We start from the raw sequence: 27,397 nt of genomic DNA, 5'->3' as shown, positions 1-27,397 counted from the left end.
GGCCTTTTCACTGTCTTCATAGTTTTGCATTTTCCAGAATGTCAGAGAGTTAGAATCATACAGTATACGGTCATTTGAGATTGGCTTCTTTCTCTTAGCAATACACATTTAAGTTTCCTCCAGGTGTTTTCATGGCTTGGTAGTTCATTTCTTGTTTTCTCTGACTAATGTTCTGTTGTCTGGATGCACCATAGTCTGTTTATCCACTAATCTACTGCAGGGCATCTTGGTGGCTACTGGTAAGATTTTTAACCCTTAGGTTGTATTAAAATTGCTAAAATTGATAGGAGAAAGTGACTAATTCAGGAAAAAGGTAAATGGCGCAACCTGCTATATTTTTAAGACTACTTTTTAAAGAATAGTTGTAGGTTTATAACAAAATTGAGAGGAAGGTACGCACCTTCCCCCATTGTCAACATCTCATTAGAGTGGGACTTTTTGTTTTTAAACCCAGGATGAACCTACACTGACACATCATAACCACCTAGTCCATAATTTACTTCTCTCATGGTGTTACACATTCCATGGCTTTGGACAAATGCATAAGGACATGTATCCATCATTATAATCCCATCCAGAGTACTTTCAGTGCCCTAAAAATTCTCTATGCTCTGCTCATTCATCCCTGACTCTATCTCCACCCCTGGCAATGACTGAATTTTTTGTTTCCATAATATCTTTTACAGAATGTCATATAGGTGGAAACATATAGTACATAGCTTATTCTCATAGAATTTTTTCACTTAGTAATATGTATTTAATTTTCCTGGATGTCTTTGCACAGTTAGCTCATTCATTTTTAGCACTAATATTCCATCGTCTGGATGTACCACAGGTTATTTATCCACTTACCTGCTCAAGGACATCTTGATTGCTTCCAAATTTTGATAATTATGAATAAAGCTGCTATAAACATCTGTGTGCAGATTTTTGTGTGGACCTAAGTTTTCAGTTTTTGTTTAAATCCAGATTTTTTTTCCTGAATATCAAATAAATATAAAATTGAATCATATGAAATTACTGATATTTGACCTTTTTCACTTACAGGTAGTAGTTTAACATGGTTCCACAGGATATATGCTCATAGGATATAGCTCAAGTACAGAAGTGTAGAAAATTGAAACTGAAACAGGATTTTTATTATAGGTAAAGTAATAAAATTAGAGTAATATAAAATTATCTCTCAGGGCCCATCCAGACTTGTCTCACCCCAAGAATACCTCATCCCAGCCTGAAACTTCTCCCTCATCCTGGAAGAAGTGGACAATTGGAACATCTTGACTGGGCAGCAACACTGCTGCATTTTGAAGCCTCCTCCTCCACCTGGAGATGTCAGCCCTCAGCTGCACAGTGACCCTTTCAGCTATGCCAGCTGATGCTCATAGTGACTTGTTGGTGAGATGGCCAGTAGGTACCAAGTCACAGGCCCAGCCTTCTCTGGCTTCTCCATCTGTAGCATCTAAAGCAGACAAAACCTTGTGGGACATACTGCTTCATATCCTGCAAGGTACCCTGGCCTCAAGTCAACAAATATTAAAAGCTGGATGTAGGAGAGGGAAGATGGGAACAAATGTCCTGAGAGATTGAGCCACCGTGAGGGGCCTGTGTGACCTTGGCAGGCTGCTCAGCCTCTCTGAGCCTCAGCATTCTTGAAGGATCAGGGGAGATGGGCTAGTATATTTGAAATTACTGTGTAAATTATGCATTACTCTCTCAGGGTCTTTTCTGTGGTTATTGGCTTTCAAACTTTGTCTTCTGCTTTAGAAAGACTGACTTTCATAGGCTGAGGCCTTCAGGGAACTTTAGAGCCTTTTAGTTTCCATGCTACTATCTTCAATTCCTTTGTATGGTTTTGGAACCCACTTCTCCCTGTGCTCTCTGGATGTCATCCACACTCCTCCTCTCTTCCTCTTGTGCTTCCTCAGGGTCTGGCAGGGTCCAGCCAGGCTAGACACAGGGGCATGCAGAAGGTTTGGCTGAGAAGATGACTTATCAAGGAGTAGCAAACCTCTCTGGGAGCTGTGTGGTCCTTGGAACCTGGGGGATCCAGAGCAGCTGGAGAGGGCCAGGTGGCAGGAGCTGTGGCCTTTGGTGGCAAAACAAAGGAAGGCACTGGAAAAGCATGGCCTAGCAGGGAGGTAGTATGAAGTCAGGAATACATACCCTAAATTATTCTCTTTTGCTCTTCCATGCAGGACCAGCTGCACAGTGCAACGTATTAGGATGTTGTTCAAAAATTATTAAGATTTTCAAGATGGTTGCAGTAGAGGTTAAACCAAGTACAAGCCCTTTCTGAATGTTATGGCCTTTGTGACTGTGTGGGTCACTGTGTTAACCATGTTTCTAGCTTCTGTAAACTTGATGTTTAACATCTGCCCTGCATGGATAGGTTAGACATCCCTTGTTCTGGGCAACCCAGAGTCACCTTGTCTTGGTCTCCTGCCTCCCTCCTCTCCTCCCCTGACCTCAGGAGGCCACTTTTCAAATACAAACCAACCAATCTGAAATCCATACACCCAAACACCTCCTCTGTTGGGCTGTCCTCTGGCCACTCTACACCTGTCTTAATCATCCTAGGGCCAGGTACCAAAGATAGCCTCTGTGCCCCAGATCATGTTGAAATTAGTCAAACAAACCAATCCTAAACTTGCTTACTCTACCTCACCCACTCCTTCCTATGGAAACCACAGTAAAGGCTTTTTGCCCACAGTTCCCCTCCCCCTCCATCGTGACTGCCCAGGTGATTCTGTGTATGGCTCCCCAAGGCTTCCTGGCCTAAGAGTTGCTGGCAGGTGGGGGCACAAAACCCCAGGCTTTGAGACCCTGTGGCTGGCCCTACATTTCTACCCAGAAGGACTCAGGCGAGCATTGAGAGGGTATGAGGGTACAGAGGTGGTCAGGCCTCGAGCTATAATGAATGAAGATAGTGCTCCTCGATCCACAAAAACAAAACAAAAACAAAAAACAAAAAACAAAAACAAAAAACTCCAAAGCACCTCCTTAGTGTAATGTGCCCTTTCCTCTTGGGAACTGTAATAGACTATCTTTCAAAAGCAGTTATCTCCTGATCTGTTGACCTTACTATACCTCACATTTTCTATTAATGCACTATATTTAGAACACATACTCATGAAGCTGTCCTGCCTACAGGTCACCTGGGGACTGAACCTAAGCAAAGGCCAGAGGGCAAGAAGCCTGGAAGAAGTTTATACAGATCAGCATCTTGAGGCCCACAGAATAGTCAGGAAGAGGGGAAAGTGGATTTGCTGGGTAAAGTACATCCAGTATATACTTCATCTTTCCCAGGAAGGTAGCATGGTTTGATGTGTGTTTAATCATTACAAAGAGGGCCTAAACATTTCTCATGCTATTTTCACTGGTAATCACTTGAGGACAATTCTGGTCAAGGTCTGTCATTTCTTGCCTGACATGGGAATCATTTTTTTTTTTTAAGCAGTTTTATTGAAGTATAACTGACATACATTAAAGTGTATATACATTATTTTTCTTCTTATTATTTTTAAAATATTTATTTATTTGAGAGAGAAAGAGAGAGAGAGAGAGAGAACACAAGCAGGGAGGAGAGGGAGACGGAGAAGTAGACTCCCCACTAAGCAGGGAGCCTGATGCAGGGCTCAATCCCAGTACCCCAGGACTATGACCTGAGCTGAAGGCAGATGCTTAACCATCTGAGCCACCCAGGTATCCCTGAAGTATATATTTTAAAAATGTATATTTTGATAAGGTTGGGCAAATATATATACCTGTGAAACAAACCATTAGCACAATTAAGGTAGAGAACATATCTATCTGTCCCAAAAGTTTAATGTGTCTCTTTACAATTCCTTGTTCCTGCCTCTCTCTTCCCTCAGCTGCATTGAGAAATAACTAATCTGCTTTGTCATAATGCATTTGTTTACATTTTTTGAAATTTTATATAAGTGGAATCAAATAATATATAATCTTTTTCCTCTTGCTTCTTTCACCTAGATTCATATGTATTAAGTATCAAAAGTTTGTTTTTTTAAATTTCTAAATAGCATCCTATTGTATGAATATATTAGTTTATCTGTTTACCTGCTGATGGACATTCAGGTTGTTTCAAGTTTCTAGGTATAATAATAAATATGTAATAAATTAATAATAAATATATAATAATAAAGCTGCTATGAACTTCATGGACAAGTCTTTGTATGGACATATGCTTCAATCTTGTTAGTTAAATACCTAAGAATGGAATGGTTTGATCATATCATAGGTGTTATGGGCTGAATTGTGTCTTCCTAAAATTTATAGATTGAAGTCAGTCTTCTATGCCTTAAAATGTATTTGTAGATAGGGCCTTTAAAGAGGTTATTAAGTTAAAGCAGTATCATCAGAATGGGCCCTAATCTAAAATACTGCGGTCTTTATAAGAAAAGGAGATGAGGACACAGTATAGACAGAGGGGTGACCATGTGAGGACACAAGGGGAAGGCAGCCTTCTGCAAGTGAAGGAGAAAGATGTCAGAAGAAACCAAAGCTGCCAACATTCTAGTCTTGGAGTTCTAGTCTTGGAGTTCTAGTCTTCAGAATTGTGGGGAAATAAATGTATGGTGTTTAAGCCCCCTCCAGTCTGGGATACTGGTTCTGGCAGCCTTGACAAACTAACACATTGGGTGCCTGTTTAACTCTTTAGGAAATTCCCAAACTGTTTTCTCAAGTCGTTGTACCATTTTGCATTCCCACCAACAGTATTGTAAAGTTCCAGTTGTTCCAAATCCTTGTGAACACTGGACTGGTCAGTCTTTGTAACTTTAGCATTCTATTAGGTGTGCAGTGGTGTTTCATTGTGGCTTTAAGAATTTTCTTAATGGCAAATGAAGTCAATTGAACATCTTCTCCATGCTTATTCGACATTTGGAGAATGTCAAATGTGCTTCATAACTATGTCTTTTGAAAGCAGTACTTCTTAATTCCAATTAAGTCCAAATTTGATTAATTAATTAAGTCTGTTTACATTCTATGGATTTCCCTTTTTTTGTCATATGTATAATATCTTTGTCTAATCCATGGTTTCAAACTTTTCTCCTTTTTTTTCCTCAGAACTTTTATTGTTTTAAGTTTCATAGATTTATGATCCATCTGAGTTCATGAGTTCATGCTTTCAATGTGGTGTTAGGCATGGATCAAGGTTTTTTCTTTTCTTCCTGTTTTTGTTTTTTGCCTATGGATATCCAATTTTTCCAGCACCTTTTGTTGAAATGACTATTCCTTCTCTATTGATTGTTTTTGTATCTTTGTCAAAAATCAATTGCCCGTGTGTGTGAGTTTATTTCTACCACTCTTTTCTATCATATTGATCTTTTTTTTATATTAAATACCAAACTCTCTTGATTACTGTAGCTTTATCTTAAGTCTTGATAGGGTCGTGTAAGTCCTCTAACTCTGTCCTTTGTGGTCAAAATTGTTTTGACTATTCTAAGTATATTGCATTTTGTATGAATTTTATAATTAGTTCAATAGCTTTTATAAATAAAAAGACTGCATGGATTTTGGCTGGAATTACAATGAATCTACAGATAACTTATAGGACTGACATCTTAACAATGTTAAGTCTTCTAACCTATGAACACAATGCATCTCTTGGTTTATTTGTCTTCTTTTATTTCAGTAGTATATTGTAATGTTTAGCCTATGGGGGATCATGTACATATTTTGTCAGATTTATCCCAAATATTTCATATTTTGGTCTATTATAAATAGTGAATTTAAAAAGTCAATTCCTGATTTTTTAATTGTAGCACATATAGAACTGATTTTTAGATATCAATCTTATTCCTGAAACATTGCTCAGTGATTAGTTCCATGAGCTTTTTAAAAACAGATTCTATTGTATTCCCTACACATACAATCATGTTATTTGTGAATAAAAACAGTTTTATTTCTTCATTATGCAGAAATAAATGAAGACCACTCAAATGAGAACAAGTAAAGGCTATTTATTCATAGCTAGCTATAATTAGGAAGTCAGCCACCATCACTTGCATTTGGCAGAGGCTCAAAGGCAGGCAGCTTTATAGCTGAAAAAAAGGCAGGGATTCAGGTATGTCCTGATTGGAGGCTCTTGGCAATGGGAACCTATAGGTGGGTTAGCTAGAAGTGAGCTTTCTATTCTATGTGATTGGTTTGGGACTGATATTTATCTTTTTCCAGTTGATCCTAAGCTGGAAACAGGGAAAACTATTAGGGAAGCTTTGATTATTAATCACATTCTGACAGTTTTGGGCTATTGCTACAGGCATTACTGTTTGGTTTCTTGTACTGGTTGCTACAAATAGAAGTTTGACTTTCTGGACCAGGTACTGCAGACAGTACTGACTTTCAGAACTGGTTGCTACTATTGTGTGTCAGGGATCCATTTTTACATATAGTCTGGCTGCTGTCCATTTGTGTATTTAGTCTTTCACTTTACAACCGGATTCATTTTATTTCTTTTTCTCATTTTGTTCCACTGGTTAGAACCTCCAGAACAATATTGTAAGAAGCAGTGACATCCTTGCCTAATCCATCTTGAGGAAAATTTTCACCATTAAGTATAATGGTAGCTTTAGGGTTTTTATAGATGCCTTTTTATCAAGTTGAGGAAATTCCTTTCTATTCCTAGTTTGCTAAAAGTTTTGGCAGGAATCGATGTTGGGTTTTCTCAGATGTCTTTTCTGCATCTATTGTGATGTTCATATGAGTTTTCTTCTTTTTCTCTCTCCTTTTAACCTATTTATGTATTTTTTAAAGGTATGGTGAATTCCATTAGCTGATTTTCACATATGAAACCTACTTTGCATTCCTGAAGTAAATTACTTGCTCATGGTATATTATCCATTTTATACATTGTTGGATTTGATTTGCTAAAAATGTGTTAAGAAGTCTTACATCTTTGTTTATGAGGAATCCTAGTCCAGTTTTTTTTTCCTTCTTTCTTTTTTTTTTTTTTTTGGTTTTGGTGTCAGAGTAATGCTGTTCTCACAAAATGAGTTGAAAAATATTCCCTCTTCTTCACTATTCTGAAAGAGTTTGTGTACAATTGGTGTTATTTTTTCCTTAAATGTTTGGTACAGTTTTACCACTGCAACTATCTGAGTGTGATGTTTGTGGGAAGGTTTTTAACTATAAATTCAATGTCTTTAATAGGTAGGCTATTTGAATTATTTCTTCTTGAGTTAGCTTTGCTAATTTGTATTTCTCAGGGATTTTCCTCCTTTTATCTAAATTATAGAATTAATTGGTATAATGCTGTTCATAGTATTTTCTTGTTATTTTAGTATCTGTAGAATCTGTAATGATGTTACCTTTCTCATTCTTGATCTTGACTTGTATCTTTTATCTCTTTTGGCTGATCAGTCTGACTAGAAGCTTATCAGTTTTACTGTTTATTTCAAAGTAATAGCCTTTGCTTACACTGATTTTTTCTCTATGTTTTTCTGTTTTCTTCTTTCTTGATTTTTATTTTGATAGTTATCTTTTCCCATCTTCTGCTTGCATTAGGATTAACTTACTCTTCTAGTTTTTTTAAAAAAAGATTTATGTATTTATTTGAGAGAGAGAGAGAGAAAGAGCATGCACAAGTGGGAAGGGCAGAGGGAGAGGGAGAAAGAATCTCAAATAGACTCCACAGTCAGCATGGAGCATAATGCAGGGCTTGATCTCGTGATGCCAAGATCACGACCTGAGCTGAAACCAAGAGTCAGAAGCTTAACTGACTGTACCACCCAGGCACTGCATCCTATTCTAGTTTTTTAAAGTAGAAGTCGAAGTCCTTGATTTGAGACCTTTCTTCCTTTTTAAGATGAGCATTTAGTGCCCTAGATTTGCAATAGCATTTTCAAATTCTCTGTATCATAAATCACAGTGTTAACACTGATTGGGACATTAAAAATGGTCATGTTTTACCTTTGCATTTTATAGGTGAGGGATCATAAATTAGTCATCATTTCAAAGTTAATGTATGTTCCTCCATCAGTGTTTAAACAATTCAGAAAAAAATTCTCTTGTTAAACTGGTTTGAGAATGTTAACCTATCTTTATACTCAGAAACAAACTTCACATTTCTTTTCTGTTTTAATCTTTGTAACAGATTTCAAAAGTACATTCTACCTACACATTCTTGTACCTGGAATAGCCTTGGGTAAACGCAGCTTCAACTTTCTTCTGTTAGTGTGACCTGTGTTTGTGTGTGTCTACACTGGGGCCCACACCCTCCAGGAAGGATGGTGCCATTAGACATACTAAAGCCAAAAGAAGATCAAGGAATGCCAGGCTGAAGGAGAGTTGCTGAGTGAACTCTGGCCAAAAAGTCAGGAGGCACAGGACTGAATGAGGGGGATAAATAAATGGATGATCATGGAAGGTGATGTTGAGATTTCACAAGAAAATAACTAGACGGTGCGTGCTGGATGTTTTTTTTCTTTTGTTAGCAATAACTCAACCAGAAATAATCCACATGCCAGAAGACTTATGCTGTTTTTTGACCCTTGTCTGAATATAATATGCATCAAGAGTTTGGAGAATAAATGAATGAATGATTTTCATGTAATGGTACACACTATTTACTTGCCTCAGTGTGTGGTCATTTAATTCCTCTTGGAGCTGAAATACCACAGGATTTTTTTTTTTTTTTTTGTAGAATTGATTTAATCTAGCAAAAGAATTCTAGAAAGCTAATAGAGTACCAACATTAGTTAACTTCCTCCCTCATATTGGCACAATTTCATAAATACACTCTCAGCCAAGAGAAAGAAGGTTTGAAATACTAGGAATTAGATTTAAACATGACTTAGAATCAACATATCACCCCCTTGTTGAAGTCCAGAAGAAAGGAATGCAAGGAGGAGAAAAGATGGTTGTGTTGAAGGCACTAATTTCTGCTGGCTTTCTAATTCAGCAAAGAAGAAAGGAACCAGCAGCCACAATCTCCCCTTGGCTACTGTGTTTTGTCATGTAAGCCAGAAACAACTGCAATGGGCTGTTAAGGGAGCTGAAGACAGCTAAATCATGTATCCTTTTTTTTTTTTTTTTATAATAGTCATAATTTTTGTACCCTTATTCATCAGTTTTTAAATTTTTAGTACATTTATATGAAACAGAAAATCAGCAAGTGAAAAGAAGTGGGATGGCCTTTACTTGAAATCTAGTTAAGAGCAGATGGTGAGAGGGAAGGGGCTACGATGGTGCCACATAGTCATGTGGTGCCCAATAATGCTAGGATGAAGGTGGCATTATATTCCTTGGATGAGAAAATGTCCAGCCTGAATGTAACCATGATTACACTGGTTAAATACTTCTCAGGAGTCTTGGGCTAACTTTATATTTGCATATTTATCTGTGGGTTGACTTTTGAGAAGAGATTCTGAATCAAATTAGATTGTTAAGAATGATGAGGGTAAGGGAGAGATTATAGAGTAGTACCTGTTTGAGAAAGACAAGCAGAACTGAGTTTGACAGTTCTGTTTCCTTTGCTTTAATTTCAGTCTTAAGACAGCAAGATTAATTAATACACTATGTACTCAATTCAAATCAAGAAGCATTGGACATCTATTGTGCACCCTGCCTTGTGAAAATCTAGAAGATTTATACATTGCCCTTGCCAGTAGTTGTGGTTTCAGGCTACATGAGCTATGCTAGACAGTATTTTATAAATTGCTTGAATGAAAATAATAAAGAGGCTAAAATATATGATAAAGATGATGAGAGTCGTGAGGGGTTAGAATATGATGAAATTAGTGGATGGAGCAACTGGGGAAGAGTTCATAGAGGGAACAGTCTTAGAACATATTTAAAATGGTCGTTACATATGAGTGCGTAGTGGGAGGTATTGTGTATCTCAGGAATTGGGAAGACAATAAACATACAGAAACAGGAAAAAACAGAAAGACAAAAATTTGTCTAAGGGGAAATTATCCTGTTGGTATGACATTGTAGTTAAGACTTAATCTCTGGAATCAGAAAAACTGGGCTCAAATTCCTGCTCTATACAACCTACTAGTTGTACAACCTTGTACAAGCTAAATTTAATTTAACACGATTTATAGAGAGATAAGTTAATAAATTTAATTTAACACGATGTATAGAGAGATAAGTTAATAAATAGCATTCAAAATTTATAATGCATTCTCAAAATTGGTCTATGCAAGGTGTGTCTCCTGTTATTTACTTATTTATGTACTTTTATGGCCATATATTGGGAAGGACTTGACCTTGGGCAAGGCAATTCTCTGTAGCTGCAAGGATCCCACAAAAAGGTTGATAGCACTCCCAGGAGCAGGGGCAACAGATTCTCCATTGAAGAGGATCTGAGTAGTGCATCTCCATATCCATCACAAAGACTAAGCTCTCCTGTGAGCTCTATTGATTCCTTCAGTTTTTCTAGATAAATTTTTTATTAGTATTTGCAAACAATGAATTTTAGCTCCTTCCTTCATATTCATAGATCTTTCTTTTTCTCTTTCTTTCTTTCTTTCTTTCTTTCTTTCTTTCTTTCTTTCTTTCTTTCTTTCTTCCTTCCTTCCTTCCTTCCTTCCTTCCTTCCTTCCTTCCTTCCTTCCTTCCTTTCTTTCTCTCTCTCTCTCTCTCTCTCTCTCTCTCTTTTTCTGAGTGGTGTTAGTAAAGAACTCTAGTGCTGTGTTCAGCAGCCACAGTGGCGGTTGTCATATTTTTCTTGTTACCAGTCTTTAAAGGAATACAATCAGAATTTTTTTCATCAAATTTAATAGTTGTAGATTCTTCATATAACTTATGGGAGAAAAAAGAATATTTTTATCTTTCCCCAGTTTATAAGCTTTTTAAAGAAAGTATAAATAGGTGATGGATTTTATCATATAATTTTTTTCTTCATTGTTGAGGTATGTTTTTCTCTTCCTCTAGCCTATCATGTGGTAGATAACATTGATTTTTTAAAATGTGTCATGTTTGCACTTCTTAGATAATCCATGATTGAATGTGACACATTACCTTTTAAAAAATATTGTTGTATTTGGTTTATTAATTTTACCTAAGGGTTTTGGCATCTACATTTTAAGAAAATTAATACTTTGTGTTTTTTTTTTGTTTTGTTTTTTTTTTTTTTTTTTTTTTAATACTTTGTGTTTTTTAAGATCAGTTTTAGGTTCACAGAAAATTGAGAGGGAGGTACAGAGTTCCCAGTATACACCCTACCCCAAACAAGCATAGCCTCCCTCATTATCAATACCTCCCACAATATTGTTGCATCTGGGCATCAATTGGTAAACCTATACTGACACACCATAACCACCCAAAGTCCATAGTTTTCCTTAGTGTAACATCTTTGGTATTTTACATTCCATGGTTTTGGACAAATGTATAATGACAGATATTTATCATTATAATATCATAGAATAGGGCAGCCTGGGTGGCTCGGCAGTTTAGTGCCACCTTCAGCCCAGGGTGTGATCCTGGAGACCTGGAATCGAGTCTCACATCGGGCTCCCTGCATGGAGCCTGCTTCTCCCTCTGCCTGTGTCTCTGCCTCTCTCTCTCTCTCTCTCTGTCTCTCATGAATAAATAAATAAAATCTTTAAAAAAAATCATAGAATATATTCAGTGTCCTAAAAACCCTTTGCACCCTGTCATCCCTTTTGCTCCCTAACCCCGGGAAAGTGCTGATCTTTTTAGTTTCTCCACGGTTTTTCCTTCTCCAGAATGTCATATAGTTGGGCTCATACAGAATGTAGACTTTTCATACAGGGTTCTTTCACTTAGTAATATACATTTAAGGTTCCTCCATGTCTTTACATGGCTTGACAGCCCATTTCTTTCTAGAACTAAATAATATTCCATTGTCAGATGTATGACAATTTATCTATTCACCTATGGAAGGACATCTCAAAATCTGCTTTGGGGCCTGAGTGGCTCAGTTGGTTGAGTTCCTGACTGTTGATTTCAGCTCAGGTCATGATCTGAGGCTTGTGAGATCAAGCCCAGGGTTGGGCTCTGCACTGGGTGTGGAGCTGCTTGTGATTCTCTCCCACTCCTGCTTCTGTCCCTCTTCCCACCACTGCTTGAGTTCTCTCTCTCTTAAAATAAATAAAATAGATAAAAAATTTACTTCTAATTTTTGAAAAATATGAATAAAGCTGCTATAAACATCTATGTGCAGTTTCTTTGTGGACATTAATTTTCAATTAAAAAAATCAGGACTTTTTTTCTGATTAGCAAAGGAAAAAAGGTTGATCCATATAGAACTGCAAATATATGATAATTTTTTCACTTACAGAAACATCAGTTTCACACAGCTCAGTGTTCATGAATGTGGTATATTACACTGATGGATTTTCATCTGTTGTATCTCACATCTCACGTGGTTGTGGTGGGTAATCCTACGATCTCACACTTTTGTTCTTTGTTTTTTTTAATGATTGTATCTTTTTGTTTCATATTGATAATATCTTCTCAATTCCTTAACATATTTATTAATCTTATTTTAAATTTTTATTTGGTACATTCAAATATCTTTGCTTCACTTGGTTTTGTGCCTGCCTGCAAGAGCACTGCTGTACCAGATAAAGATGGAATTTGAAAAGGGAGTTAAACCCAGGAAACAAGTTGAAGACTTCTTTTTGGAAGTATTGAATTTGAGTAGGATAGTAGGATGACTAAGGGGATTGTTCTGAAGGCAGTTAGGAAGAGAATGGACATTGGGAAGGAGAAGGAAAGAGATTGTGAGAAATGAAAATTCACAGTCATAGAGTTTGAGAGCTGGGAGTGCCTCTGCTGAAAGCTGTTTTCTTTCAAGCCCTGCACTTCTCACTCTGCTCCTGCTGGTTCTGAAAGACGGGCCTTGAGACTGATTGCTTCTTCTTGAGTTTGTCTCCCACAGAAGTGCAGTCCAGCTGAAGATAGGTTTCTCAGTCTGCTTCATTTTTCTTTCAACGTGGGCTTAGCAGCCATAGAAGGGAAGAGGAGAAGAGAAGATTAGAAATGTAGAAAGTGAAGATGTGGATTTCAAAAATCTATTTGCCTTCTAAATATTTAGGGAGCAGCTGAAAACCCTAACATCAGGTCCCTACCCTAGCAAATTTTTATAATATCTGACACCTTTTTTAAAAAAACTCTACAATTCTGTATCAGGTAGTCCAAAGACCAAACTTTGAGAAAGATTGGAAGGAAAATGACTACTTCCAATCTAATCTTAAGCAGAAGGGCAGACAATAAGGTGGGAGCTGGGAATTCCTGCACTCCCCTCTTTATTGTCCCAAGAGGCAGGGCTCTGCATTCCACTGCACCTGGAAATGTAAATCCCTGTTTGTCTCTCTCTTGTTCCTCTAGATGAGGACAAGGAGTGACCCTAGGGACTCTGGGAACATCTGGGGAGTATTTATTGAATAAAATGGTCTTCTAGCAAACACTTGTATCTCTCTGAACCACCCACCTAGGGAAGATAGATTATTTCAGAAATTTCCAATTTTTCTTTAATCATGCTATCAGTTCAAAGAACCAGCAAACAAACTAAAATCAGCGAGTTTGAATAAGCAAATTGAAAATCAGGTGGTGGTGGAGCAGCAGATGATAGCAGAGTTGCAGCTGGCAGCCACTTGCATATTTCCCCTTAGGGTCTGCAGAGTAGTATTAAACAAAACAACTATTGCTGGAAAAATTAAATATGCTTCTGGGTACTTGACTCTGTTTCAGGATTCTCAAAAAAAAAAAAAAAAAGAAAAAAAAAAAACCCCAAACAAAAAAATCCCAACCCCAATCCAAACGTCTGTTTCCTGATCATTAGGTGAAACAAAGCTACCAGCCACTAGCAGCACAGCCAGATTCTTCTAATTCAGCAGCAGTGAGGATTCTCACCTGTGCCCTATGTCACATGCAAAAATCTAGCTCAAACATGGTGAGAAACAGTAGGGTGGGGAGACATGGATATGTCATTCTGTGACTATTATTTTACATTGAGAAATGTTCCTAATAAATTTGTTGATAACTTTTTTTGACATGTATGAAGTCATATTTCAAGTACACCAGAGGAACCTGACTTTAAGTTATAAAAGTTTTTTGTGAATTAGAGAATCTCTTTGTCAGGCAGATATTGTCAGGCAGTTTTCTTGGTCCTTTAAAGTGTTTTCTTCCTTCCTTCTTTCCTTTCTTCCTTCATTCCTTCCTTTTTCTTTTCTTTTCTTTTCTTTTCTTTTTTTTCTTTTCTTTCTTTCTGTCTTTTTTTTTTTTTTTTTGCTATGTTTACACTGAGGCCTAATTGAGTTCATGTTATATAGCCTTGGTCACTTATTTATTTATTTCAGCTTTGTTGAGACATAATTGGTAAATAAATTTAAAGTGTACATCATGATAATTTGATATACTTACACCTTGTGAAGGGATATTCCCCCATCCAGTTAATTAATCTATCACCTCACATATTTTATATGTGGACATATATAATTTATAATGCATTATGTCTAAATGTAATATACAAACATAATATATAAATATACATATAAATATAATATATACATATAATATATATGAAAACATTTAAGTTCTACTCATCAAGTTTCAATTATCCCATGCATTGTTATAAATTATAGTCACAATGTTTTAGATTAGATAGATTCTCAGACCTTATTCATCTTATAGTCTAAAGTTTATACCCTTTTACCAACTTCTCCCAATTTTCCCTACCTACCCACACCTCACCACATCCAGGCCGTGGCAACCATTCTTTTACTCTCTGTTTGTAGGGGTTTGACTTTTTATTTATGTATTTATTTTAGATTCCATATATAAGTGACACCATGCAGTATTTCTTTTTCTTTGGCTTATCTCACTTAGCATAATGCCCTCAAGGGCTATTAGTGTGTCACAAGTTGCAGAATTTCCTTTATTCTCATGGCTGAATAATATTCCATGGTATATACACCCCACAACTACTTTATCCATTCATTCATTGATGGATATTTAGGGTGTTTCCATATGTTGGCTATTGTGAATAAGGAGATTAAATCAGTAATCAAAAACCTCCCATCAAAGAAAAGCTCAGGACCAGATGGCTACATTAGTGAATTCTACCAAACATCTAGAGAAGAATTAATAATTCTTCTCAACCTCTTCCAAAAAATAAAACAGGATGAAACAATTCCAAACTCATCCTTAAGGACTGAGGCCAGAATTTCCTTAATACTGAAACCACAAAAGGACACAACAAGAAAATTACAGCCTAATAGTCTTCAAGAACATAGATGAAAATATCCTTAACAAAATATTAACAAACCAAACCTAACAGTACATTTAAGGGATAACATGCCATGATCAAGTGAAGTTTATTCCAAGGATGTAAGGATGGTTCAACCTCTAAAAATCAGTCAATATGATACAACACAATAAACAGAATCAATGATAAAAATTATATGATAATCTCAATAAATATAGGAAAAGCATTAGATAGACTTCAACATTCATTTATGATAAAAGCTCTCAACAAACTGGGTATAGAGAAATGTACCTCAACATAATAAAGCCCATATGTGGGATGCGTGGGTGGCTCAGTGGTTGAACATCTGCTTTTGACTCTGGGCGTGATCCCGGGATTCTGAATTCAGAAATCTGTCGCATTTCTATACACTAATAACAAACTATCAAAAGCAGAAATTTTAAAAATATTTACAATTGCATTAAAAAGAAAAAAATATGTAGGGATAAATTCAACCAAGGTGGTGACAGATCTGTATACTGAAAATTACAAAACACTGATGAAAGAAATCAAAGAAGATACCTCAAAAATTGGAAAGATGTTCTGTGCTCATGGATTGGAAAAATTAAATTGATAAAATGTTCATGCTGCACAAAGTAATCTACAGATTCAATGTAAGTGCTATCAAAATTCCAGCAACATTTTTCACAGAAAAAGATCAAACAATCCTAAAATTTGTATGGACCCACCAAAGACCCTGAATAGCTGAAACAATCTTGGAAAAGAAGAATAAAGCAGGAGACATCACACTTCCTAATTTCCAACTATAGTACAAAACTGTAGTAATCAAAACAGCATGATATAGGCATAAAAATAGACCCATAGATCAATAGAACAGAATAGAGAGCATGGAAATAAACCCACAATTATAATGATTACTTAATTTACAACAAAAGAGGCAACAATATACCATGGAGAAAGGATAATTTCTTCAACAAATGATGTTGGGAAAACCGGACAGCCGCATGCAAGGAAATGAAGCTGTGTCCCTATGATAGGGACTCAACTCAAAATGGAGTAAAGACTTAAACACAAGACCTGAAACCATAGAAATTCTAGAGAAAAGCATAGAGAATAAGCCCCTTGACACTGGTTTTGGCCATGATTTTTTTTTTTTTTTTGATTTGACATCAAAGGAAAGGTAACAAAAGCAAAAATAAGCAAGTGGGAATATAAAACAAAAACCAACTACAGAACAAAAAAGCTTCTCACCTGGCTGTGTAAATTGTTAACAGCATTTATAGAGGAACTGTTCTGTGCAGAACTTTTAAAGGTGCATTGATGGATCAGAACTATAATAATAACAAGAAATTGAGGATTCAGTCATACAAACAGAATTCTACTTGAAAATAGTTATATGGTACAGGGACGCCTGGGTGGCTCAGGGGTTGAGTGCCTACCTTTGGCTCAGGGTGTGATCCCGGGGTCCTGGGATCGATTCCTGCATCAGGTTCCCCATGAAGAGCCTGCTTCTGCCTATGCCTCTGCGTCTCCCTGTGTCTCTCATGAATAAATAAAAATCTTTAAAAAAATTATATGGTACATGCCAAGGAGAATAACATAATAGGAAAAAAAAGAGAATCTAAGATGAAAATGTTAGACAGTGTAAAGAGGCCAGATGTGAACCTTCCTGCTGCTGTTCTTATTATGGCCATCTGGGTGACTATCCTGCTTTGCTCAGCTAGTCATCCATTTCATGAGGGCAGGGACTCTCTTACCTTGGTTTCTCCCCAAACTAAGCCTCACTCTAGACAAATAGGTGGAGACTGCACTAGTGTCTGTTCATGGTAGTGGAGGGTTAATCTTGGAGGACTTTGCACAGTGATGTGCTTATAGTGTGCTAAAATTTTTCTTATTCTAGACATGAATTTTATATGAGAAACCAAGGCACCTTGGGAAATGATAGCTCAAGATTGGCTTGTGATGCTTAAGCTTTCACATTTCAGAAGGATTTTAGAGCTTTGTTGCTTCAAATCACCCAGTCCTCCTTGGCTTTAATTACTGATCACACTGGCTTTATTTTTTTTCCCCTCATCTCTAACTTCAACTTCTTTACAAAGGGCTTCTGGGGGAAATATCTTTTTTTTCCCCCAAACAGCAAAAGAAAGGTCTAGATGAGGTAAGTCATATTATTTATCTTCTGGTGTTTTATTTTTCATATTATTCTGCTTAAAACGTGCAGACATCATGGAGACATATTTAGCTCTATCCTCACACTACAGAAAAATGGTTCCTCTTCACTTTGGTGGTAATTTAATATTCTGAGTTGCAAGACTTTGATTTAAAATTGTAATGCATTGATATAGTCACTTGTGTAGGCAGACAGAAGTACAGATTTAATGCAAACATGTTTTTACACAGCCATGAATATTGCACATCCCACTATATACATTTTTTCCAACAGAAATTAATTTTTCCTAATGCTTGTTTAAGATAAGCATTCTTATTTCAAATGCTCTTCAAAAAATACTTCAGAAAAAATGAAATGACTAGAAACTTTGCTTTTGAAAAATGGACTGATTACTGTATTAAGAAGAAAGACTCCAAGAGAGTAACTAGTTGAGAGGATGGCACATGTCTTTTTTTTTTTTTTTTTTTAAGATTTTATTTATTTATTCATGAGAGAGAGAGAGAGAGAGGCAGAGACACAGGCAGAGGGAGAAGCAGGCTCCATGTAGGGACCCTGATGTGGTACTTGATCCTAGGACTTTGGGATCATGCCCTGGGCCAAAGGCAGGTGCTAAACTGCTGAGCCACCCAGGGATCCCCATGGATGACACATGTATTAGTCAGCTCTGGCTGCTATAACAAAATACCATGGAATGGTGGCTTAAACAATAGATATTTATTTTCTCACCATTCTGGACACTGGAAGTTTAAGAGTGAAGTGCCAGCAGGGTTGGTTTTTGGTAGTGTCTCATCTTGGCTTGCAGAAGGGCTGCCTCCTTGCTGTGTCCTCACATGGCCTTTAATTTGTGCATATGGAAAGAAGAGGTTTCTGGTATCTCTTCCTCATCTTAAAAGGACACCAGTCCTATTGAATTAGGACCTCACCTTTAACCCATTGAAACTTATTTAACTCTGTAAGGTCCCTGTCAATATATAATAATGTTGGGGATTAGGGCTTCAATATGAATTTGGGGAAGGACACAGTTCAGTCTATGTAGCACAAATGCCTGAGATCGTATAAGTAAAAACTAAGAGATATATTACCCTTGCCCACAACAGGTTACATATTTGACCATAAGATAAGTAAGACTTTTTCAAACCAGCATCTGGTGAGTGGGGAATTCTTGGAAACAGTGGAAGAATTGATTCTGTCCTCTCCAAAACTCTGCTACCTCAGTAAGCTGGATCTGTATGTGCCATGGTAATGTCCTTGGCAATATGACTTACTTCGAATCTTGACTTTTGTGCCAATTGCATCAATTCCTCAGTTTCTTCAGAGTTTATGCTTCATTCACAATCTTCATCAGTTCACCTGCTGAGAGTTTTTCCTCCAATGGGCACAGTGGACAAAATGGTTTCTTAGAACTCTCTCTGGTCTGCAGGTTCAGTGCTTCTCTCTGACCTGCACTGCAGTAGTGGGGTACAGAGATGGAAACAGATGATTGACGGGTTTGATTTCGTTTTAGAATGGAAGGGAATGTGTAACAACTATTCACATGCCACCTTCAAACTGTTGTTTTCATTAATCAAAGGTCTTAGGCTCGCGTTCTAGAATTGCCTCATTCTTTTATTCAGGCCTTCAATCACTCAACTGAAAAACCTTTTTTGAGAACTGACTATGTGTGATAGAGGATGAGAAACAATAATGAACAAAATAGATACAATCTCTATTCTCTGAGAATTTATTAGTTGTAGGATCTTGAGCAAGTCTCTTGGTCTTTTGGAGACTTATTAATAATCATTTTAAAGTAGGACTATTAGAATGGTAAATCATGAGTACTGAAATGAATCTTTAAAATTGTGTTTTTCCCCCTCTCTAATTACTGACTGGAATGATGAGGTCTCTTAAAGAATTTGGAAAATTAAAAAAAAAAAACATACAAAAAAATCAACAAAATGAAAGACAACCTCCTGAATGGGAGAAATTTGCAAATGATATATCCAATAAGCAGTTAATATCCAAAATTTGTAGAAGTTCTACAAGTCAACACCAAACCCCTCCACCCACAAGTATTCCAATTAAAAACTGGGCAGAAGCCATGAATAGACATTTTCCCAAAGAAGACACATACAGATGGCAGACACGTGAAAAGATGCTCAACAATACTAATCATCAGGGAAATGCAAATTAAAACCACAATGAGGTATCACTTTATGCCTGTCAGAATGACTGGAATAAAAAAGACAAGAAATAATAAATGTTGGCGAGGATGTGGAAAAAAGGGAACCTTTGTGCACTCTTGGTAGGAATTCAAATTGCTGTAGCCATTGTGGAAAATAGTGTGGAGCTTCCTCAAAAATTAAAAATAGAATTACGGTGTGCTGCAGTAATTCCACTACTATGTATTTGCCTGATGAAAGTGAAAACACTAATTTGAAAAATTACATGCACCCCTGTTTATTGCAGTACTTTTTATGGTAGTCAGGGTAGGGAAGAAACCCAAGTGTCCATCAATAGATAAATGGATAAAGAAGATGTGACATATGTGTGTGTATAGATAGATAGATAGATAGATAGACAGACAGATGATAGATACTACATAATAGATAAATAGATAAGGGGAATTAGGAGTACACCTATCCTGGTGAGCACTAAGAAATGTATACAATTATTAAAATCATTATATTGTATACCTGAAACTAATATACCTTTGTATGTTAATTATACATGAATTAAAAAGGAAGATGGCAACCCAGGTGGCTCAGCCATTTAGCGCTGCCTTCTGCCCAGGGTGTGATCCTGAAGACCCGGGATTGAGTCCTACATCGGGCTCCCTGCATGGAGCCTACTTCTCCCTCTGCCTGTGTCTCTGCCTCTCTCTCTCTCTCCATTTCTGTGTCTCTCATAAATCAATAAATCAATAAATCAATCTTAAAAAAATAAAAAGGAAGATTTGGGATCTGTGTGTATGTGTGTGTGTGTGTAACAGAATGTTACTCAGTCACAGAATAATGACATCCTGCCATTTCCAACAACAAGGATGGAGCTAGAGGATATCATAATAAATGAAATAAGTCCGAGAAAAAACCAAATACCTTATGGTTTCATTGATATGTGCATTATAAAAAACAAAACAAAAAAGCAGACCCATAAATAGATGAAACTGGTGGTTGCCAGAGTGGAAGGGGACAGTGTGTTGGGCAAAATGGGGGAAGGGGAGTGAGATGTACAGGCTTCTAAGTATGGTATGAATAAGTCATGCAGGTAAAAGGTATAGTGTAGGAAATATAGTCGATGGTATTGTAATAGTGTTGTAGGGTGACAGAAATTTTAAAAACTACATAAGAAAAATTGAAATCGACTGTGATCCATGATAAGCAATGTTAACCCTTTGGTATATTTCTCCCTGGAATTTTTCTATGTGTACATATACTATATACATATATAGTATAAAAATGGCATCATTTATATTCTTGTTTGAAAGTGACTTTTTCTTGATATTATTTGATAGATTTTTAAAATGTCATTGATATTATTAATGTATTTGATGATGGCAGTTTGGTAATCTATCATATAGATATAATGTTTATTCTTCTCACTTAGGATATCTAATTTATTTTCTCAATTTCACTATTATAAGCAAATGGCAATACATGTTTTTGCTTCCTTAAAATCAATTCATAGAAGTAGAATTATTGGATTGAAAAGTTTTTCTGTTTTGAATATATATTGCAAAATTTCTATACTGGAAGCTTATATCAATTTATATGCCTAGTAACTATGTACAAGAATCTTCATTTTCCTGTATCTTCACCAATATAGGTATATTTATTTTGAAAATATTTGTTCTTTAATGGTGAAAAAATATTTTTTTATTTAAAAATTAAAAGGCAGAATTTGGATGAACTTGTTATATATTTTAGCTATTTGCTTTTCTGAAATTCCTATTTATATCTTTTTCCTATCTTAATATTTTTAAATAAATTTGTTAGAATACTGTATCTTAGGTATTAAACCATTTTATTTTACATCTTACAAATATTTTTCCTATTTTATGGTTTATCTCTTATATGTATTTCAATTAAAAACATCTATTTTTAAAAGCTATATCTATCAGGCCTTCTTTTGCTTTGCTGTTTAGAAAACTTCCCAATGACAAAGTTAGACATAAGTTTCTAGTTTTCTTTTGGTTCCAAGTTATTGGATCTATTTTGGGAGTTTTTTATTCTATTTGCCCATTTGTTCCGATCTTTCATATGTAAAATCTCCAGTATCATTTTTTCCACTTCTTTATCCGATCCCTCTCCTTTCTAGGAGTGTCTCTATGTTGACTTCTACACTGATCTGCAGTACTGGTTCTGCTTTTGTACTGATGTGAAAGACATTCAAAATTAAACCATGATATTTTTTATGTCCTTTTTTATTAACTCAGGCAGTACATCCTTATTTCAATCAGCTGTCTTATCTCATCTTTTAGCTTTCACCCTCAGTCTGTATTTTCTTGAATTAAATGAATGAAGCATGTGCCATTTAAAATATACTTCTATTTATTGTAGGAAATATTTTGCAACTAATTGCTTTATGTCTTTTCCTTGAGAGTTATCCAAAGTCTTCTTTTCTATTGCAGAAATTTTTCCTAGGTGCTACCAATCCTTGGCAGAATAGAGGTTATGAAAGGCCTCCTATTTGTCCTTAGTGTGTGAGGATTGGCTTTTGATCCTTTCATGTTACCGCTGAAAGCTTGCAGGTTTTCTGATCAGATCCATTTGTAGGACCATTTCTGGAGGTCTGGAACGTGGGTCCTTGGGCAGTTCCAGCAGAGGAGATTTATTTCTTCCTTATAGGGGATGTTTCTCTTTTGAGATATTTAGTTGACCCATCTCTGACTCTAGATATGGGGGGTTTCTGTATCGAGTCTCTTTCCTGTGATAATATGGAAAGATGCCTCACTCTGGAAAAGAGTCCCAGTCATCATAGGGTATCTCCAACACTTGGGGTTTTCTCTTTGTTTTATCTATACTTAACCTTGACTTCCTAGTGAAGTTGTGCTCTGGCTTTTTTAGGGCTCAGCCCTGGAGCTCTCAACCTGGAAGTGCTATGTGAGACTGTACCAGAATGCCTTCTCCTTCCTGAGGGATGGAGCCCATGTCTCACATTCACCAGTCATTCTCAGGTAGCTGAGGAGTTAGACTTTGGTTATTTGTTGTCTTTCCCTTAATCAGCTCTTCTTCACCCTAGAATGAGTATAAACAGCTCAAAATTGGTGGCATGTGAGAATCACTTTTCTGTAATTATCAGTATTTCAGGTTTTCCCTTTCTCTTATACTCTTTGGCTTATTTTAGCTGGTTTCTGGAAGAGGTATAATTAGATACCTAAGATGAAATAAAATGGTGAAGACTTAACTAGGAAATCAGGAATGGATCTTAAAGTTTATTTGAAATAACACCTCTCCTGCCAGCCTCACAACTGTGATTTGAGGATAAAATGAGATGGTAAATGTCAAAGGACTTTGAAGGCTGTTTGGAGCATTATGCAAATATTAAGTTACTTTGTTATCTTTTCATTTTGTGAGACCAGAAATCAGTAGCCTTTTTGGAAGCAAATTTGAGTTGTGAATTTTTTAAGAGTATGTGATAATGGAAGATGGCTATTTAGGTGAAGCACAAAGCCATTCTATTTCAATGTGGTCCACCCCCTTCTTTCACACAATACTTCTGAAATAGAGGTTTGTCTTGTTCTTTATCCCCTCAAAGGGAAGGCTGGCCTGAATTTCCACTTTAGACTATTTCTTTGAGTGCCAGGAGATTGTTTCAGTCAAAGAAACTAATCTGCAGATGGGTCTGCCCCCTGCACAATGCCCAGCATCAGGGGCAAAGGCTTTAATTAAAATGGAAGAGTTGGTAATTTCTGGCCTATCTGGGAAGCTTAAAGTTGATGTGGTTTGAATGAAAGTAATGACTTTTGCTTAAAATGCAAATATTAATGCGAGGGCCAGGGACTGACTTTTGGTGCAAGCGAGAGACTAATTTCTTTTTCATGGCTCTTCCCTTAAAGAAATAGTCCTTTTTTTCCCCCTGAAACTCTGTAATATATACATTTAACATGCCAAGTACTTTTTTCTCCTTACATTTCCTTTAATTTGGCAATTAATCTTTTTAAACTCTTAAAAGCAGTGTGTATTTTAGGTATTCATAAATCTTTGAAAAAATCATAAGGATTTGTTTTTGTTGTTCATATTTATTTGGATGACATAAATGCATTTCAGAAATGGCTTTCCTTCCAGTTTGGTTGTCTGAATGGCATTTTCCCACTGTGCCTATAGTCTCCATTTATACACAGGAAGTGGAATGATCACATCGTGAAGAGGACCTATATTTACCATGGCTTTTGTATGTACCAAGATAAAGTTTTAAAGATTTTATTTATTTATTCATGAAAGACACACACACACAGAGGCAGAGACACAGGTAGAGGGAGAAGCAGGCTCCATGCAGGGAGCCCGATGGGACTCGATCCTGGGTCTCCAGGACCACGCCCTGGGCTGAAGGCAGCGCTAAACCGCCGAGCCACCAGGGCTGCTCCCAAGATAAAGTTTTAAAAGTTAAAGTAATGTGTATTGCTCTTGGGTTCAGTAGGCTCATCAAATCACCAAGTATTGCAGTGAAAATAATGATACATTTTGAATGTGGATAAGGCATTAACAAGGGTAGATGGAGATGTAGTCAATTATACCAGTATATGAATATACGAGTATAAAAGCATTTCAGATCAGTGTGCTTTTTTACTAATTATAATCATTATAAGTAGAAAGTATACTTATTGAGGAATGACAGTAGCTTGAGCATTGTGAAGTTATTACTTTAAGGGAAAATTTGTTGTAGAAATAAAGAACGAAAATCATCCATACTTTTTCTACCCTAATAAGTCATGCTTGTTTTTATTTTTCCTTTCTACTTCTTATTGATATCCTTACAAATATTTATATAATTTTGATCACAGTATATAAGCAATTTTTGGCTTAGCATTTTTCATTCAGCATTAATTATGTATTTTATGTATTTTATGTATTTTTTTCAATTTCTAACTGAACATAAGGACATCCAGTAGCTGCTTTAACCAGCCTCTTGTCAGACATATAACTGCTTCCCTGATTTGCTATTCCTGGTTAGGGAATGTGCAGTGAACATCTTTGCTCAAATTTAAGTTTAACTTTTTGTGGGAAGGTTTTTGTTTGTTTGTTTGTTTGTTTTTAGAATAAATTGGAAGCAGTGAGGTTACCATGCCAAATTTCAAGCAATTTCTGGTAGGTCAGGGGTGGAGAGGAGACCTTTGGAGGAAGACGCTTCTTGTAACTCAGTGTGTCCAGCCTTGAGGAAGGGGGGGAGGATGCCAGGAAGCAAGGAGAGGACTCACTAGCAGAGCTGCACCCTGCTGTGCCCAAGATTGGGAATCCGAGAAACCACCGAGGAGCCGACACCGATGCAAACACAGGAGGGTTTATTTACAAGCTCGACCTTGGGTCCAAGTGTACCCGACACGCGGAGCAGGGACTTGGACCCCGAGGTGGGTTTCAGCTTAGTTTTAAGGGCTGGTCTAGGGGACCTCCAGAAGGGCTGGAGCAATTCCTCAAGTTCTGTTTACATTTTGATATGGGGCCTTCAAGGGCATTGAGCTCTGTTCTTATTCTAATAGGGGCTTCCTGCCACTGGCTTGGGCTCTGTTTTTATTCTAATATGGGGCTTTCTAGGACGTTAAGCTGTAAGCTGTTTTCTTCCTGTAACTGAAGTAAGGTAAAGTTCAGTTCTTATTCACAGGGGCCTGGGATGGCTGTACTTGTGCTAACTCTGAACTTAAAGTAGAATGGCCTTAATTTTCTCAGCCTCCGCATGCCCCAATGTTGAAGGCTCCAAGGCCAAGGCAGGCGAGTTGTAGGGTACCTGGAAGCATTTTGCTACCAACCTTTCTCTTCATCAACCGACATCTTTTGGAAGTGGTGTTGGGTTTGGATCAGTCTACCTGAACAGGTGTGATTCCACACTCCTCTCACTGAGATGTAGACTGTCTTTAGGGTTTTTACTTCCTATTCTAAGTCAGGGTTGGCTTGTGGGCAGGGAAGGCTTTGAGTCCAGTCCCTGGCATCCAGGGGAAAAACAGCAGGAGGGCAGAGGCAATGGGGAAGCAGTTACATGATTAACTAGAATCCCTCCACCATCATTCCAGAATGAGGTGGGATTTTCCAAAGCTCTGTTTTTCTTCACCATACTCAAGGGCAAAAGCAGTACCTGGAGGGTGGTCAGTTCTTCCATCAAAACTGGAGGCTGGGTGAATTGGCAGAGAACAACAGGCCTTTAATGAACAAAATCTCTAATAAGGCTCAGATTTTAAAATCTCTTGTCACTAATGGCCTCACAGCAGAACTTAACATACGGGTTTTTACTAGTTTTGTCAAACTGCAATTAAATAACCTAGTGAACTCTGCCTTTGCTGAAAAGAATCTTAGTGAAGGGAAGAACTCCATCCACAAAACAGGCCACATTATGAGATTTCCTATTTTGCCATGATTTTTTCCTCTGGGAATCCAGGGCTTCTAGTAGACTGATGATATTATGTACTGTGATTCTTTCTTCTATGGTAACAAATGCAGCACTGAAAGCCCCCTTCAGCCACATTGGAGCTCTCACTGGTATCGCTTTGTCTTTTCACTAATTGCCTATCCATTGTGCTTTTCTCCAGCCCAGCCCCTGTGGCCATATTCAGCAACCTGCAGGTTTTTAAATGTTCTTTTTTTTTTTTTTTTAACTGTAGCAGTATTCTTCACTTTTCCACTATCCCTTGCTTCCAAAAAACCAACAAAACTAAAAAATGTATACAGATTTTACTAATCAGCATTTTTCTCTGCAAAAAAACCTGCACTAGTCTGCACTGACTGCATCATTCTCAAAAACATGCAGAAGCTGAATAGTGCTATTGAAATCATCTGGCACAGGTTCTCATAGGTCTCAATTTTGCTGTCCTACCAATCTCCCAGGCAAACAAGACTCCAGGTAACCTTTGATCACACCTTACAATGCAACTTAGAAATGGCTACAAATATATTTCAAAATCACACATCAATACTTTTACACATCTGTAATATCTTTCATGTTCCATTAGCACCTTTAAACCCATTTAAAGGCCTTAAAAGTATTCAAAGACTGTGTAGAAGCATGTTTTTTAGAAGCACAATAAAGGAATGAAAAAAGTGATAAAGAGGAAAGCCTGACGGAGGGATTTACATCATATCCTGTGAACAAGTTGCAATTTGCTGTGTGTCCTCTGAAAATCACTTTGCCTTTGTGGCTAATCCATGAAGGCAAACCATCATGCAGGAGATTGGCTGGACCCCACGTGTAAGTAAAGGCAAAGTGGAACTAAGGCCTGGAAAAGAAGGAAATAAGCCCTGAGCAAAGGAAGGAGTTAGGGAATCAGAATTAAGTAGTGATGGGTTCAAGGAGAATTGATATCACACCACTTGTAGATTCTGAATTCAGGATTGGTGCCCTCACTGGTGAGATATGTTAAGCATTACATAGATTGCAATTTTTCATATGCACTGCTTCATTTGAATCTCACGGCAACCCTAATAAATATTATGTTCATTTTGTACACAGAGAAAATGAGACTCATTTTAGCCATAAACAAATTAGGCTGACTTGCTCAATATCACACAACAGAGAGTCACGGAGCTGCACTTGGGTTCTGAACTTGCGCTGCTGTTAGTACCCTTCACTTGGCCATCCTGCCTCAGGCGGCACCTGAGAAGTTAGAACTGCAGTATTCTTTAAAGGTGAGGGAAGTTCAGGTGGACTCTCAGTTGAGCAAAGGAGTAGAGGAAGGATAGAACTAAAATATGATTGAGTTCTTCATGCTGCACATAGATCCGTCCATAGGGGCGGAAACCCATAGTCCTACTAATCCTGCAGGAGGCGGGGCTTTAATCCTTCATCTGCTCTGCCTGTTGACATGCAGTTTGGGCTCTTATCAGTCCTCAGACTTGCATATGATATCT

General features: G+C 37.1%; 1 protein-coding gene across 9 annotated transcripts in view; it reads left to right on the top strand.

Moving 5' to 3' along the window:
- Positions 1-27,397, top strand: part of ZMAT4 (zinc finger matrin-type 4) — a 353,108-nt gene that overhangs the window by 87,782 nt on the left and 237,929 nt on the right. The window lies entirely within an intron of this gene.

Source organism: Canis aureus, chromosome 15, assembly GCF_053574225.1.
Source record: "Canis aureus isolate CA01 chromosome 15, VMU_Caureus_v.1.0, whole genome shotgun sequence".
NCBI lineage: Eukaryota > Metazoa > Chordata > Mammalia > Carnivora > Canidae > Canis > Canis aureus.
The sequence above is the reverse complement of the archived record's forward strand: the minus strand, read 5'-3'. Positions and strand labels throughout refer to the sequence as shown.